Here is a 17943-nt window from a genome sequence, read left to right on the forward strand (position 1 = left end):
AAAGTCAAGCTAAACTGAATCGTAGACAAGCTAAATGGGTTGAATTCATTGAGACTTCCCTTATGTCATTAAACACAAGAAGGGTAAAGAAAATGTTATTGTTGATGCATTATCTCATCGCTATACTATGCTTTCACAACTTGACTTCAAAATATTTGGTTTGGAGACCATCAAAGATCAATATGTGCATGATGCTGATTTTAAAGATGTAATGCAAAATTGTAAAGAAGGAAGAACGTGGAAGAAGTTCATCGTTAATGATGGATTTGTGTTCCGTGCTAACAAGCTATGCATTCCAGCTACCTCCGTCCGTCTTTTGTTGTTGCAGGAGGAGCATGGAGGAGGATTAATGGGCCACTTTGGCATGAAGAGGACGGAGGATGTACTTGCTACACATTTCTTTTGGCCAAAGATGAGACGTGATGTTGAGCGTTTTGTTGCTCGCTACACTACATGTCAAAAAGCTAAGTCACGACTCAATCCTCATGAGGTTTATATATGCCTTTGCATGTACCTAGTGTTCCTTGGGAGGATATATCTATGGACTTTGTTTTAGGTTTACCTCAAACAAAGAAGGGGAGGGATAGCATATTTGTTGTCATGGATAGATTCTCAAAAATGGCACACTTTATACAATGTCATAAAAGAGATGATGTTGTTAATGTTGTTGATTTGTTCTTTCCTGAAATTATTCGCTTGCATGGTGTGCCAAATACTATTGTTTCAGATCGTGATACTAAATTTCTTAGCCACTTTTGGAGATGTTTATGGGCTAAGTTGGGGACTAAACTGCTTTTTAGTACTACTTGTCACCCCCAAACTGATGGACAAACTGAAGTAGTCAATAGAACATTGTCTAAATGCTTAGGGTTGTTTTGAATAATAATAAGAAAATATGGGAAGAATGCTTACCTCATATTGAATTTTCTTATAATCGTTCATTGCATTCTACTACTAAGATGTGTCCTTTTGAAATTGTGTATGGTTTCCTACCTCGTGCACCTATTGATTTGTTGCCTCTTCCATCTTCGGAGAATGTTAATTTTGATGCTAAACAATGTGTTGATTTTAAAAATGCATGAGTTAACTAAGGAAAACATTGAGCGTATGAATGCTAAATATAAACTTGCTGGACATAAGGGTAGAAAACATGTTGTGTTTGCATCTGGAGATCTTGTTTGGTTACATTTGCGTAAGGATAGATTTCCAAATTTCTGCAAATCAAAGCTAATGACACGTGCTCGTGGTCCTTTTAAGTTTTAGAGAAAATAAATGATAATGCATATAAACTTGAGCTGCCTGCAAATTTTGGGGTTAGTCCTGCTTTTAACATTGTAGATTTGAAGCCTTATTTGGGTGAGGAACATGAGTTTCCGTCGAGGACGACTTCATTTCAGGAAGGGGAGGATGATGAGGACATCAATACCATTGTTACACCCACAGCCCCTGCTGCTATACATACTGGACCAATTACTAGAGCTCGCGCACGCCAATTGAATTACCAGGTATATTCATTTCTTGGTAACGATTCTAGTGTTCATGAGAATATGATGCTGCCTAAATTGGATACATTTTTTTTGCTTACAAATGAAGGGCCTAGCTTAGAGAAGAAAGATGAACCTTGGATCAAGTTCAATCATGGAGATGATGGCATGCGCAAGGGGAACAAGAATGGAGTTACAAGTGATGATTCCAGGACTTTGAAGCCACCATAATGAGTGCATGAAGCCTTGGACGAAATATACAAGATGCCACTTCATAAATTTCGTCCAGAGGCTATTCTAGGTGCTGCGTCACCTTATTTTTGGGCCAGGCCCATGTAACTTCGAAATACTTGATTATAGGATGTTTTTAGAGTCCGTATGTGTGGGGAAACAAGAGTTAGGGTTGGTTTCGGACCCCTCCTCCATGGGCCACGAAACTCCCCCCCTCTTTCCTCCATATATACAGCCCTTAGGGCATCGTTTAGACTTTGGGTTTTGTTTAGATTAAAAGTTCGCCATAGCTGCAACTTCGCGTACTTCGTTTGTGTTCAACGACCAGACCAAGGCGTCACAGAACCCCACCTTGATCAATAAAGCTTTCATCTTATATTCGCAATATCGAGATTGTAATCTTAGTTTCTTGCTTGTTCTTCGTTTGCTTGTAGGAAATAGACCTTTGTGGTCAGGTTGATCATGCTCCTGCATGGTCAATAACCTCTCGGAGTTGGTTTAGCGGTTGCTAAGGCACGACGTCTTCGCACGTTTGTAGTCGGATCGTGAAAGTCTACTCCTCCGAAACGATAATCATTGTCTCATTGAAAGACGGGACACCTTTTCCTTTATCAGTACCTCTCATGAAACGGTAGGGGTGGCTAATATATTTCCATGCTAGATATGTTATTCTCACGATGAGTGTTTATTCACTTTTTATTGCACGATAGTAAGGCAAAGGTATTAGGGATGTCTAGTCCTGAAATGAAAAATGAATTTACTTTATGTTTTCAAATAATAAATTCCTTGGAAAGTGTTGGTATGGAAGGCACCCGTGGATGCGGTTAGCCATGGAAAGTGAAAGTATGGTTGAAAAAGCAATAAACTTTAATTTCTGTTTGGGAACCGCCTATGATATATCTAGCATGGAAAGTACTGGGAACTACTCGATCGTTCTCGTTGACAGGAAAAGCATACCTCCCAAAATGTTTTTATCTCTATCTTTTTCGCTTTGAGCTCTGGCACCTCTACAAATCCCTACTTCCCTCCGCGAAGGGCCCTTTACTTTATGCAATTTTTTTATTTGAGTCTCCATCTTCTCTTATAAAGAACCAACTAAGGGGCACTATGAGTGTACTTGAGCATTGGGTGTAGCTGATATGCGAGTGTGTTTCATGAATGGATCAATGATTGAGCATAATGGGCCAGGGATAACTTATTGTAGTGTTGATATTTTGAAAGACATGGTTGCTTGTTGACATGCTTGAGTATTTAAGTCCTCATGTCAAAACTAGACTATTGATGTGAACCATATAAAATTCCAAATGTCCATGCTATAAAGAAAAGAATATGAGATGAACATGTTAGGCAGCATTCCACATCAAAATTTCTGTTTTTATCATTTACCTACTCGAGGACGAGCAGGAATTAAGCTTGGGGATGCTGATACGTCTTCAATGTATCTATAATTTTTTATTGTTCCATGCTGTTATATTATCATTCTTGGATGTTTTACAATCATTTTATAGTCATTTTATATCATTTTTTGGTACTAACCTATTGGCATAGTGCCAAGTGCCAGTTGCTGTTTTCTGCATGTTTTTTACATCGCGGGAAATCAATATCAAACGGAGTCGAAACGCAGCGAAACTTTTTGTTGATTTTTTTGGACCATAAGACATCCATTGGGCCAAATATGTACCAAAGAGGGAGCCCAAGGTGAACAAAAGACACCAGGGCGCGCCTGGAGGCCCAGGCGCGCCCTGGAGGGTTGTGCCCACCTTGGTGGCATCCCGAACCGCCTATTTGCTCTATAAATACCCCAATATTCCAAAAACCCTTGGGGAGTCAATGCAAATCAATTCCAGCCACTAGAAGTTCCAGAACCACTGGATCCAATCTAGACACCATCACGGAGGGGTTCATCATGTTCATTGGTGCCTCTCCGATGATGCGTGAGTCGTTTTTTGTAGACCTACGGGTCCATAGTTAGTAGCTAGATGGCTTCCTCTCTCTCGTTTGATTCTTAATACAATGGTCTCTTGGAGATCCATATGATGTAACTCTTTTTGCGGTGTGTTTGTTGGGATCCGATGAACTTTGAGTTTATGATCAGATCTATCTTTTATCCATGAAAGTTATTTGAGTCTTCTTTGATCTCTTATATGCATGATTGCTTATAGCATCATATTTCTTTTCCGATATTTGGGTTTTGTTTGGCCGACTTGATCTATTTATCTTGTAATGGGAAGAGGTGCTTCGTGATGGTGCTTGATCCCAGTGATAGAAGGGGACCGACACGTATGTATCGTTGCTATTAAGGATAACAATATGGGGTCTATTTCTACATAAATAGATCTTGTCTACATGATGTCATCATTTCTATTGCATTACTCCGTTTCCCCATGAACTTAATACACTAGTTGCATGCGGGATAGTGGTCGATGTGTGGAGTAATAGTAGCAGATGCAGGCAAGAGTCGGTCTACTAATCTTGGACGTGATGCCTATATAATGATCATTGCCTAGATATCGTCATGATTATTTGAAGTTTTATCAATTGCCCAACAGTAACTCGTTTACCAACCGTTTGCTATTTTTCTCGAGAGAGACCACTAGTGAAACTTACGGCCCCCCAGTCTCTTCTTTATTATATTTGCCTTTGCGACCTATTTTTATTTGCTTTTATTTTTAGATCTATTAAACTAAAAATACAAAAAAGTACCTTGCTGCATTTATTTTATTTGGTGATCCATCTATCAATTTATTACAACTTTCTCACCTCCACTTGCCAATTTCTGGCGTCGTTGCCCTAAAGGGATTGACAACCCCTTTAATACATCAGGTTAAGAGTATTTGTTATTTGTGTGCAGGTGTCGTTCACGTAGTGTTGCATGGTTCTCCTGCTGGTTCGACAACCTTGGTCTCATCACCGAGGGAAATACCTACCATTGTTGTGCTGCATCATCCCTTCCTCTTTGGGGAAATACCGAAGTAGTTCAAGCAAACATCAGTACCACACCTGATGTGTGTCCTGCCACTTATCTGGCAAAGAGGGTACAAGAGTGATCCAGGAGTGGACCACTAGACAGCGGTCAAAATCATCCTTATGTGCCTTGAAGAGGACTAAGGAAATGTTTCTTGGTTATGGAGGTGATAAAGAGTTCATCGTAAAGAGTTACGTCGATGCAAGCTTTGACACTAATCCAAAGCACTCTAAGTCTCAATCTGGATACGTATTAAACATGGGAGCAATTAGCTAGAGTAGCTCTATGCAGAGCATTGTAGACGCAGAATTTTGCAAAATACATACGGATCTGAATGTGACCGACCCGTTGACTAAACTTTTCTCATAAGCAAAACATGATCACACCTTATTACTCATTGGGTCTTAATCACATGGCGATGTGAAATAGATTGTTGACTCTAGTAAACCCTTTGGGTATTGGTCACATGGTGATGTAAACTATAGGTGTTAATCACATGGAAATGTGAACTATAGGTGTAAATCACATGGCGATGTGAACTATCCGTGTTATTCACATGGCGATGTGAACTAGATTATTGACTCTACTGCAAGTGGGAGACTGAAGGAAATATGCCCTAGAGGCAATAATAAAGTTGTTATTTTATATTTCCTTATTCATTATAAAGGTTTATTATTCATGCTAGAATTATATTGATCAGAAACCTAAATACATGTGTGAATACATAAACAAAAACCGTGTCCCTTGTGAGCCTCTACTTGACTAGCTCGTTGATCAAAGATGGTTAAGGTTTCCTAACCATGGACATGAGTTTTCATTTGATAATGGGATCACATCACTAGGAGAATGATGTGATGGACACGACCCATCCGTTAGCTTAGCATAATGATCGTTCGGTTTTGTTGCTATTGCTTTCTTCATGTCAAATACATATTCCTTCGACTATGAGATTATGCAACTCCCGGACACCGGAGGAATACCTTGTGTGAAATCAAACATCACAACGTGGCTGGGTGGTTATAAAGATGCTCCATAGGTATCTCCGAATGTGTTTTGTTGAGTTGGCATAGATCAAGATTAGGATTTGTCACTCCGAGTATCGGAGAGGTATCTCTGGGCCCTCTCGGTAATACACATCATAAGAAGCCTTGCAAGCAAAGTGACTAATGAGTTAGTTGCAGAATGATGTATCATGGAACAAGAAAAGAGACTTGCCAGTAACGAGATTGAACTAGGTATGAAGATATCAATGTGAATCTCGAGAAAGTAACATACCGATGGACAAAGGGAATTACGCATGTTGTCATAAGGTTCGACCGATAAAGATCTTCGTAGAATATGTAGGAACCAATATGGGCATCCAAGTTCCGCTATTGGTTATTGACCGGAGAGGTGTCTTGGTCATGTCTACATAGTTCTCGAACCCGTAGGGTCCGCACACTTAACATTCGTTGACGATGTAATATTATATGAATTATGTATGTTGGTGACCAAATGTTATTCGGAGTCCCAGATGAGATCACGGACATGACGGGGAGCTCTGGAATGGTCCAGAGGTAAAGATTGATATATATGATGATATTGTTAGGCCAAGGGGTAAAGCCCACGAGGCATTAGGTCGGTGCAAAAGGAGTTTTGCAGAGGCCAGGGGCTAAACGGCAGAGACCTTGGCGTCTCGCACTGGGCCAGATGCCGAGGTGTCGGGGAATGCAATAATTTCAAAAAATTCCTACGCACACGCAAGATCCATCTAGGTGATGCATAGCAACGAGAGGGGAGAGTGTTGTCTACGTACCCTCGTAGACCGTAAGCGGAAGCATTATGACAACGCAGTTGATGTAGTCATACGTCTTCACGATCCGACCGATCCTAGCACTGAAGGTACGACACCTCCGCAATTTGCACACGTTCAGCTCAGTGACGTCCTGCGAACTCTAGATCCAGCTGAGTGTCGAGGGAGAGTTTCGTCAGCACGACGGTGTGATGACGGTGATGATGAAGTTACCGACGCAGGGCTTTGCCTAAGCTCTACAACTATATGACCAAGGTGGAAATATGTGGAGGGGGCACCGCACATGGCTAAACAATCAACTTGTGTGTCTATGGGGTGCCCCCTCCCCCGTATATAAAGGAGTGAAGGAGGGAGAGGGTCGGCCCCTCTATGGCGCGCCCAAGGGGAGTCCTACTCCCACCGGGAGTAGGATTCCCCCCTTCCCTAGTTGGATTAGGAGCGGAAGGAAGGGGAGAGAGGGGGAAGGAAAGGGGGGGCGGCACCCACCCAATTCGGATTTGTCTTGGGGGGCGCCCCCTCCTAGGCTCCCTTCTCCTCTCTCCAACTATGGCCCAATAAGGCCCATATATCTCCCGGGGGGTTCCGGTAACCTCCCGGTACTCCGGTATATGCCCGAACTCACCCGGAACCATTCCGATGTCCAAACATATGATTCCAATATATCAATCTTTATGTCTCGACCATTCCGAGACTCCTTGTCATGTCTGTGATCTCATCCGAGACTCCGAACAACCTTCGGTACATCAAAACACATAAACTCATAATACCGATCATCATCGAACGTTAAGCGTGCGGACCCTATGGGTTCGAGAACTATGCAGACATGACCGAGAATCATCTCCAGTCAATAACCAATAGCGGAACCTGGATGCTCATATTGGTTCCTACATATTCTATGAAGATCTTTATCGGTCAAACCGCATAACAACATGCGTTGTTCGCTTTGTCATCGGTATGTTACTTGCCCGAGATTCGATCATCGGTATCTCAATACCTAGTTCAATCTCGTTACCGGCAAGTCTCTTTACTCGTTCTATAATGCTACATCCCGTAACTAACTCATTAGTTACATTGCCTGCAAGGCTTATAGTGATGTGCATTACCGAGAGGGCCCAAAGATACCTCTCCGATACGTGGAGTGACAAATCCTAATCTCGATCTATGCCAACTCAACAAACACCATCAGAGACACTTGTAGAGCATCTTTATAGTCACCCAGTTACATTGTGACGTTTGATAGCACACTAAGTGTTCCTCCGATATTCGGGAGTTGCATAATCTCATAGTCATAGGAACATGTATAAGTTATGGAGAAAGCAATAGCAGTAAACTAAACGATCATCGTGCTAAGCTAACGGATGGGTCAAGTGAATCATATCATTCTCTAATGATGTGATCCCGTTCATCAAATTACAACTCTTTGATTAATGAGCTAGCCAAGTAGAGGCTGATAACCCACAAGTATAGGGGATCACAACAGTTTTCAAGGGTAGAGTATTCAACCCAAATTTATTGATTCGACATAAGGGGAGCCAAAGAATATTCTCAAGTATTATCAGCTAAGTTGTCAATTCAATCACACTTGGAAAACTTAATATCTGTAGCAAAGTATTTAGTAGCAAAGTAATATGATAGTAGCGGTAACGGTAGCAAAAGTAATAGTTTTGGGTTTATAGTGATTGTAACAGTAGCAACGGAAAAATAAATAAGAGAAGATCAATATGTGAAAAGCTCGTAGGCAATGGATCAGTCATGGATAATTATGTCGGATGTGATTCCTCATGCAATGGTTATAACATAGGGTGACACAGAACTAGCTCCAGTTCATCAATGTAATGTAGGCATGTATTCCGAATATAGTCATACGTGCTTATGGAAAAGAACTTGCATGACATCTTTTGTCCTACCCTCCCATGGCAGAGGGGTCCTATTGGAAATTAAGGGATATTAAGGCCTCTTTTTAATAGAGTACCGGACCAAAGCATTAACACTTAGTGAATACATGAACTCCTCAAACTACGGTCATCACCAGTAAGTATCCCGATTATTGTCACTTCGAGGTTAACGGATCATAACACATAATAGGTGACTATAGACTTGCAAGATAGGATCAAGAACTCACATATATTCATGGAAACATAATAGGTTCAGATCTGAAATCATGGCACTCGGGCCCTAGTGACAAGCATTAAGCATAGAAAAGTCATAGCAACATCAATCTTAGAACATAGTGGAAACTAGGGATCAAACCCTAACAAAACTAACTTGATTACATGATAGATCTCATCCAACCCATTACCGTCCAGCAAGCCTACGATGGAATTACTCATGCACGGCAGTGAGCATCATGAAATTGGTGATGGAGGAAGGTTGATGATGATGATGGCGACTGATTCCCCTCTCTGGAGCCCCGAACGGACTCCAGATCAGCCCTCCCGAGAGAGATTAGGGCTTGGCGGCGGCTCCGTATCGTAAAACGCAATCAATCCTTCTCTCTTATTTTTTCTCCCTGAACGTGAATATATAGAGTTGGAGTTGAGGTCGGTGGAGCACCAGGGGGCCCACGAGGCAGGGGGCGCGCCCAAGGGCTAGGCACGCCCCACCCTCGTGGACAGGGTGTGGCCCCCTGGCCTTGATTCTTTTGCCAGTATTTTTTATATATTCCAAAACTATTCTCCGTTGATTTTCAGGTCATTCCGAGAACTTTTATTTCTGCACAAAAATAACACCATGGCAATTCTGCTAAAAACAGTGTTAGTCCTGGTTAGTTCCATTCAAATCATGCAAGTTAGAGTCCAAAACAAGGGCAAAAGTGTTTGGAAAAGTAGATACGTTGGAGACGTATCAACTACCCCAAGCTTAAACCTTTGCTTGTCCTCAAGCAGTTCAGTTGATAAACTGAAAGTGATAAAGAAAAACTTTTACAAACTCTGTTTGCTCTTGTTGTTGTAAATATGTAAAGACAACATTCAAGTTTTCAGCAAAGATTATGAACTAACCATATTCAGAATAACATTTAGGTCTCATGTTTACTCATATCAATGACATAATTAACTAGCGAGCAATAATAGTAAATCTCGGACGGCAACACTTTCTCAAAACAATCATAATATGATATAATAAAATGGTATCTCGCTAGCCCTGTCTGAGACCGCAAAACATAAATGCAGAGCACCCCTGAAGATCAAGGCTGACTAGAAATTGTAATTCATGGTAAAAGAGATCCATTCACGGTCATACTCAATGTAAACTAATAGTAATGCATGCAAATGAAAGCGGTGCTCTCTAACTGGTGCTTTTTAATAAGAGGATGATGACTCAACATAAAAGTAAATAGATAAGCCCTTCGTAGAGGGAAGCAGGGATTTGTAGAGGTGCTAGAGCTTGATTTTGAAGTAGAGATGAATAATATTTTGAGCGGTATACTTTGATTGTCAACATAACAATCGAGAGATCTCGATATCTTCCATCCTACACACATTATAGGCAGTTCCCAAGCAGAATGGTAAAGTTTATACTCCCCCTACCACCAACAAAAACATCAATCCATGGCTTGTCTGAAACAACGGGTGCCTCCAACTAACAACAATCCCGGGGGGGGGGGGGTTGTTTGCAATTATTTTGATTTGGTTTGAGCATGGGACTAGGCATCCCGGTGACCAGCCATTTCCTCTTGAGAATAACCCGCCTAGCATGGAAGATACAAACAGCCCTAGTTGATACATGAGCTACTCGAGCATACAAAACGTAATTTTTATTTGAAGGTTTAGAGTTTGGCACATACAAATTTACTTGGAATGGCAGGTAGATACCACATATATGAAGGTATTGTGGACTCATATGGAATAACTTTTGGGGTTTATGGAATTGGATGCACAAGCAGTATTCCCGCTTAGTACATGTTAAGGCTAGAAAGAGACTGGGAAGCGACCAGCTAGAGAGCGACAACAGTCATGAACATGCATTAAAATTAATCAACACTTAATGCAAGCATGAGTAGGATATAATTCACCATGAACATAAATATCATGGAGGCTATGTTGATTTTATTTCAACTATATGCATGAACATGTGCCAAGTCAAGCCACTCGAATAGTTCAAAGGAGGATACCACCCTATCATACCACATCACAACCATTTTAATAGCATGTTGGCACGCAAGGTAAACCATTATAAACTCCTAGCAAATTAAGCATGGCATGGGAAACTATAATATCTAATTGTCATTGCAAACATGTTTCATTCATAATAGGCTGAATCAGGAACGATGAACTAATCATATTTACAAAACAAGAGAGGTCGAGTTTGTACCAGCTTCTCTCATCTCAATCAGTTCATCATATATCATCATTATTGCCTTTCACTTGCACAACCGAATAGTGTGGATAATAATAATAGTGCATGTGCATTGGACTAAGCTGGAATCTGCAAGCATTCAACTCAAGGGAGAAAACAAGGCAATATGGGCTCTTTGTTAGATCAACAATAATGCATATGAGAGCTACTTCAACATTTTCATCATGGTCTTCTCCTCTCGACCCCCAAAGAAAAGAAAAGAAACAAAACTATTTACACGGGAAAGCTCCCAACAAGCAAAAGAAGAACGAGAAATCTTTTTGGGTTTTCTTTTTAATTACTACTACTACAGGCACGTACTGTAAACTAGCTAAAAGCTACAACTAATTTTTTTTGTTTTTTCTTAAGGGTTTTCAAACACACAAGAAGAAAGCTTAAAACAAAAAATAGACTAGCATTTATGGTACAATGGAAAAGTATGAGCACCGACAACTTTTATGAGTGTGTGAACATGAATGTAATGTCGGTGAGAGATACGTACTCCCACAAGATTAGGCTTTTCGCCTAAGTTGGTCTATGCCCATGGATCAAAGCTGCCCTCTCTGGTGTACTGAGCAGGGTCCTCGGGGTGCCACTGGTTGGCGATCTCCTTCGGATCCCACTGATAAACAGACTGACGGTGGGGATCAGATAGTGGCTCCGGTTCTGGAGCTGATGTCAAGCTCTGGTATGCCTGAGCGGCCTCTGACAAAACAAGGTACATGCCTGAAAATATGTTGAACGAGGGAGCAGGCAAGGTAATAGTCTCAAAGTAATTCTTATCAAATATTAGTCTATAGTTAAGCAGCTTCTTCTTATTCTTAACAATAAAATCATGTGCTACCATACTCTTATAATCTAGAAAAATATGAGGCAGCAACTTTTCCTCTTTCTCATAATGCCTAATAGGTATGTTAAAGTGTGCAGCAAGGCGCTAGGTGAAGGTGCCTCCTAAGACGGGGCCCTTTGTACGGTTCAGATTTAACCGTTTAGCAACAATAGCGCCTAAACTAAAAGTGGTATCACGAAACAAAGCATGGCGGAAATAACAATATCAGGGGCACTAAGATTTCCACAGTTCCCGCGACCAATTAAGCATCTACTAGAAAATATTGCAAAGTAACGTAGGACAGGAAAATGTATGCTAGTAATTATTTCATCGGAAACCTTCCTCGTTTTCCCTACAACAATCATATCAATGAATCCTTCCACATCATTACGATGTGGTTCCTCTATGCTGCCCTTAAAGGGTATCCTACAAACCCGACAAAAATCATAAAGTGACATCTCCTTATGCTCATCATATAAATAGATTCCACCGAAGGTGGAGATCTCCTAGCATGGAAATGAAAATTTTGCACAAAAATATTGGTGAATAGGAGATACTGTTCACACTGGTCATGGAGGAAGTCGGTGAGGCCTGCATTCTCAGCCAAATAATAAAAATCTTTGTAAATCCCGGCTTCTCTCAAGAACTCATCACAAGGCCATTCACACGGCCGAACCTCCGCAGTACAAGGGAGATTATACTTGGGCTTCTTATTCTCTTCACTTTGCTTATCCTTCGATCTTCACCTCGATGAGCCCCTCAAAAATCTCTTCATCTTTTTCTGAAAATTTCTGAAATTTTTAGAAACTTAAAATAAAAGTGAACCGAACTCAACAAAATTGATAGCAACTACTCCTACAAGTGCCTAAAGGCTATATCATGCATTAAAACTACTTTTGACCACATAAATTTGACATGGAAGCTTAAGAACAGGGTCACCTAAGCAGCAAAAATTTGCAATAAATAAAGCACTAGAACAAAAACTAATTGGACCATTGGAGGAGTCACATACTGAAGAACAATCCCCCAAAGCAGTTTTGTGAATGGATCTTTGAGCAAGGAGATCGAAAATGGCAGCAAGATGAGCTAGAACACGGGTTTGAGCTGGTGGATGATTTTTTCTGGAGGAAGACGAAGTGTGTGAGTGCAAGAATAAGTGGAGGGGACCCACGTGGGGTCCACGAGGCAGGGGGCGCGCCCTCCACCCTCGTGGGCACATGGTGGGTCCCCCTGGTGTGTTCTCGGTGCCAATAATTCTTAAATATTCTGGAAAAAATCATATTAAATTTTCAGGGCATTTGGAGAACTTTTATTTTCGGGGTATTTTTTATTGCATGGATAATTCAGAAAACAGACAGAAAATACTATTTTTGCTCTATTTAAACTAAATAACAGAAAGTAAAAAAGAGGGTACGGAAGGTTGTGCTTTCTAACTTCATCCATCTCATGTTCATCAAAAGGAAACCACTAACAAGGTTGTTCAAGTCTTGTTAACAAACTCATTCTGAATCGCATGAAACCGGGGAAATTTTGAATAACACTACGTTACTTCAACGGGGATATGCACGTCCCCAACAATAAGAATATCATATTTCTTCTTGATAGTAGGAAGAGGAAATTCAAAACCTTCAATAATAATTGTTGAAAATTTTCCAATAGAATTGATATTGTGGACTTGAGGTTGTTTCCTCGGAAAGTGTATCGTTTGCTCATTACCATTAACATGAAAGGTGACATTGCCTTTGTTGCAATTAATAACAGCCCCTGCAGTATTCAAAAAGGGTCTTCCAAGAATAATGGACATACTATCGTCCTCGGGAATATCGAGAATAACAAAGTTCGTTAAAGTAGTAACGTTTGCAACCACAACAGGCACATCCTCACAAATATCGACAAGTATAGCAGTTGATTTATCAGCCAGTTGCAAAGATATTTCAGTAGGTGTCAACTTATTCAAATCAAGTCTACGATATAAAGAGAGAGGCATAACACTAACACCGGCTCCAAGATCACATAAAGCAGTTTTAACATAGTTTCTCTTAATGGAGCATGGTATAGTTGGTACTCCTGGATCTCCTAGTTTCTTTTGTATTCCAACTTTAAAAGTGTAATTAGCAAGCATGGTGGAAATTTCAGCTTCCGGTATCATTCTTTTATTAGTAACAATATCCTTCATGTACTTAGCATAAGGGTTCATTTTAAGCATATCAGTTAAACACATACGCAAAAAGATAGGTCTAATCATTTCAACGAAGCGCTCAAAATCTTCATCATCCTTTTTCTTGGATGGTTTAGGAGGAAAAGGCATGGGTTTCTGAACCCATGGTTCTCTTTGTTTACCATGCTTCCTAGCAACGAAGTCTCTCTTATCATAACGTTGATTCTTTGATTGTGGGTTATCAAGATCAACATCAGGTTTAGTCTCTACATCATTGTTATTGCTAGGTTTAGCATCAACATGAACATCATCATTAACATTATCACCAGGTTCATGTTCATTACCAGATTGTGTTTCAGCATCAGAAATAGAAATATCATTGGGATTCTCAGGTGTGTCTACAACAGGTTCACTAGAAGCAAGCAAAGTCCTATCATTTTTCTTTTTCTTCCTTTTAGAAGAACTATGTGCATCAACATTAGTTCTTTGAGAATCTTGCTAAATTCTCTTAGGATGGCCCTCAGGATACAAAGGTTCCTGAGTCATTTTACCCCCTCTAGTCATAGCTCTAACAACATTATCATTTTTGTTATTATTTAATTCATTGAGCAAATCATTCTGAGCCTTAAGTGCTTGTTCTGCTTGAGTGGTAACCATAGAAGCATGTCTACTAATAAGTTTAAGTTCACCTTTAACTCTAGACATATAATCACTCAAGTGTTCAATCATATAGGCATTGTGTTTCAATTGTCTACCAACATAAGCATTGAAGTTTTCTTGTTTAACAATAAAATTATCAAACTCATCCAAGCATTGGCTAGCAGACTTATAACGAGGAATATCACCTTCATCAAATCTATAGAGATAATTTACCTTTACTACCTGTGTCGGGTTATCAAGACCATGTATCTCTTCAATAGGTGGTAAATTCTTAACATATTCAGCTTTAATACCTTTTCTTTCATAGATTTCTTTGCCTCTTGCATATCTTCAGGACTGAGAAATAGAATACCCCTTTTCTTCGGAGTTGGCTTAGGAGTTTGTTCAGGAAGTGTCCAATTATTTTCATTAGTCAACATATTATTCAATAGCAATTCAGCTTGATCAATAGTTCTTTCCTTGAAAACACAACCAGCACAACTATCAAGGTGGTCTCTGGAAGCATCGGTTAGTCCATTATAAAAGATATCAAGTATTTCATTTTTCTTGAGAGGAGGATCAGGCAAAGCATTAAGTAACCGGAGAAGCCTCCCCCAAGCTTGTGGGAGACTCTCTTCTTCAATTTGCACAAAATTATATATTTCCCTTAAGGCAGCTTGTTTCTTATGAGCGGGGAAATATTTAGCAGAGAAGTAATAAATCATATCCTGGGGATTACACACACTACCAGGATCAAGAGAATTAAACCATGTTTTAGCATCACCCTTTAATGAGAACGGAAATAACTTAAGGAAAAAGTAATAGCGAGTTTTCTCATTATTAGTGAACGGGGTGGCTATATCATTTAATTTAGTAAGATGTGCCACAACAGTTTCAGATTCATAGCCATAAAAAGGATCAGATTCAACGAAAGTAATTAACTCAGGATCGATAGAGAAATCATAATCCTTATCAGTAATAAAGATAGGTGAAGTAGAAAAAGCAGGGTCATGTTTCATTCTAGCATTCAAAGATTTTTCTTTCAGCTTAACTAATAATTTCTTTAGATCAGATCTATCATTGCAAGCTAAAAAGTATCTAGCAGTTTCTTCATCCATAACACAGCCCTCAGGCTCAACAGGCAATTCATATCTAGGGGGAGAATCTTCATCATCACTATCATCAATATTATCAGTTTCAATAATTTCATTCTCTCTAACCCTAGCAAGTTGTTCATCAAGAAATTCACCTGGTGGCACAGTATTATCAAGCATAGAAGTAGTTTCATCATAAGTATCATGCAAAGCAGAAGTGGCATCATCAATAACATGCGACATATCAGAATGAATAGAAGGAGTAGGTGTCGCAAGTTTACTCAAAACAGAAGGTGGATCAAGTGTAGAGCTAGATTGCAGTTCCTTACCTCCCCTCGTAGTTGAGGGTAAAATCTTGGTTCTTTCAACTTTCAAGTTCGTCATAGTGATCAGTAGACATAAATCCCATGTGACTCAAAGAATAGAGCTATGCTCCCCGGCAACGGTGCCAGAAAATAGTCTTCATAACCCACAAGTATAGGGGATCGCAACAGTTTTCGAGGGTAGAGTATTCAACCCAAATTTATTGATTCGACACAAGGGGAGCCAAAGAATATTTTCAAGTATTAGGAGCTGAGTTGTCAATTCAACCACACCTGGAAAACTTAATATTTGCAGCAAAGTATTTAGTAGCAAAGTAATATGATAGTAGCGGTAATGGTAGCAAAAGTAATAGTTTTGGTTTTATAGTGATTGTAACAGTTGCAACGGAAAAGTAAATAAGCGAAGATTGCTACCTCTTGAGCACTGCGTTGGTTTTCCCTTGAAGAGAAAAGGGTGATGCACCAAAGTAGCGTAAGTATTTCCCTTAGTTTTTGAGAACCAAGGTATCAATCCAGTAGGAGATCGCGCTCAAGTCCCACGCACCTACACAAACAAATAAGAACCTCGCAACCAACGCGATAAAGGGGTTGTCAAGCCCTTCACAGTCACTTACGAGAGTGAGATCTGATAGATATGATAAGATAATATTTTTGGTATTTTTATAATAAAGAGAAATAAAGATGAAAAGTAAAATAAACGGCAAAGGAAACAACTAAGTATTGGAATATTAATATGATGAAAGATAGACCCAGGCGCCCTAGGTTTCACTAGTGGCTTCTCCTAAGAGCATAAGTATTGCGGTGGGTAAACGAATTACTGTTGAGCAATCGATAGAATTGAGCATAGTTATGAGAATATCAAGGTATGATCATGTATATAGGCATCACGTCCGAGACAAGTAGACCGAAATGATTCTGCATCTACTACTATTACTCCACACATCTACCGCTCTCCAGCATGCATCTAGAGTATTAAGTTCATAAGAACAGAGTAATGTTTTAAGGAAGATGACATGATGTCGAGGGATAAACTCATGCAATATGATATAAACCCCATCTTTTTATCCTCGATGGCAACGATACAATATGTGTCGGTTCCCTTTCTATCACTGGGATCGAGCACCGCAAGATTGAACCCAAAGCTAAGCACTTCTCCCATTGCAAGAAAGATCAATCTAGTAGGCTAAACCAAACTGATAATTCAAAGAGACTTGCAAATATAAACCAATCATACATAAAAGAATTCAGAGGAGAATCAAATATTGTTCATAGATAATCTGGATCATAAACCCACAATTCATCGGATCTTGACAAACACACCGCAAAAGAAGATTACATCGAATAGATCTCCAAGAAGATCGAGGAGAACTTTGTATTGCGATCCAAAGAGAGAAGAAGCCATCTAGCTAATAACTATGGACCCGTAGGTCTGAAGTAAACTACTCAGACATCACCGGAGAGGCCATGGAGTTGATGTAGAGGCCCTCCGTGATCAATCCCCCTCTGGTGGAGCTCCGGAAAAGGCCCCGAGATGGGATCTCTCGAGTACAGAAGGTTGCGGCGGTGGAATTAGGTTTTCGTGGTGCTCCTGGATGTTTGGGGGGTACGTGGATATACATAGAGGAAGAAGTAAGTCGGTGGAGCAATGGAGGGCCCACAAGGGTAGAGGGCCCGCCCAAGGGGGTAGGCGCACCCCACTGCCTCGCGCCTTCCTCCCTTGTTTCTTGACAGCCTCTCCAAGTCTCCTGGATCACGTTTGTTGAGAAAATCACGTTCATGAATGTTTCATTCCGTTTGGACTCCGTTTGATATTCCTTTTCTTCGAAACCCTAAAATAGGCAAAAAAACATCAATTTGGGCTGGGCCTCCGGTTAGTAGGTGTAACACCCCGGATGTAACTTTCCCAATTTGTACTCCAACTCTTGCCGTTTCCGGCGTTAAGTTATATTTATTTCCTCGGGTTCGGGTTTTGTCTCCGTGTGTTGTTGTCGTTGTCATGCATCTCATATCATGTCATCATGTGCATTTCATTTGCATATGTGTTCGTCTCATGCATTCGAGCATTTTCCCCGTTGTCCGTTTTGCATTCCGGC

The sequence above is a fragment of the Triticum aestivum genome, chromosome 5A (assembly GCF_018294505.1).
Source record: "Triticum aestivum cultivar Chinese Spring chromosome 5A, IWGSC CS RefSeq v2.1, whole genome shotgun sequence".
NCBI lineage: Eukaryota > Viridiplantae > Streptophyta > Magnoliopsida > Poales > Poaceae > Triticum > Triticum aestivum.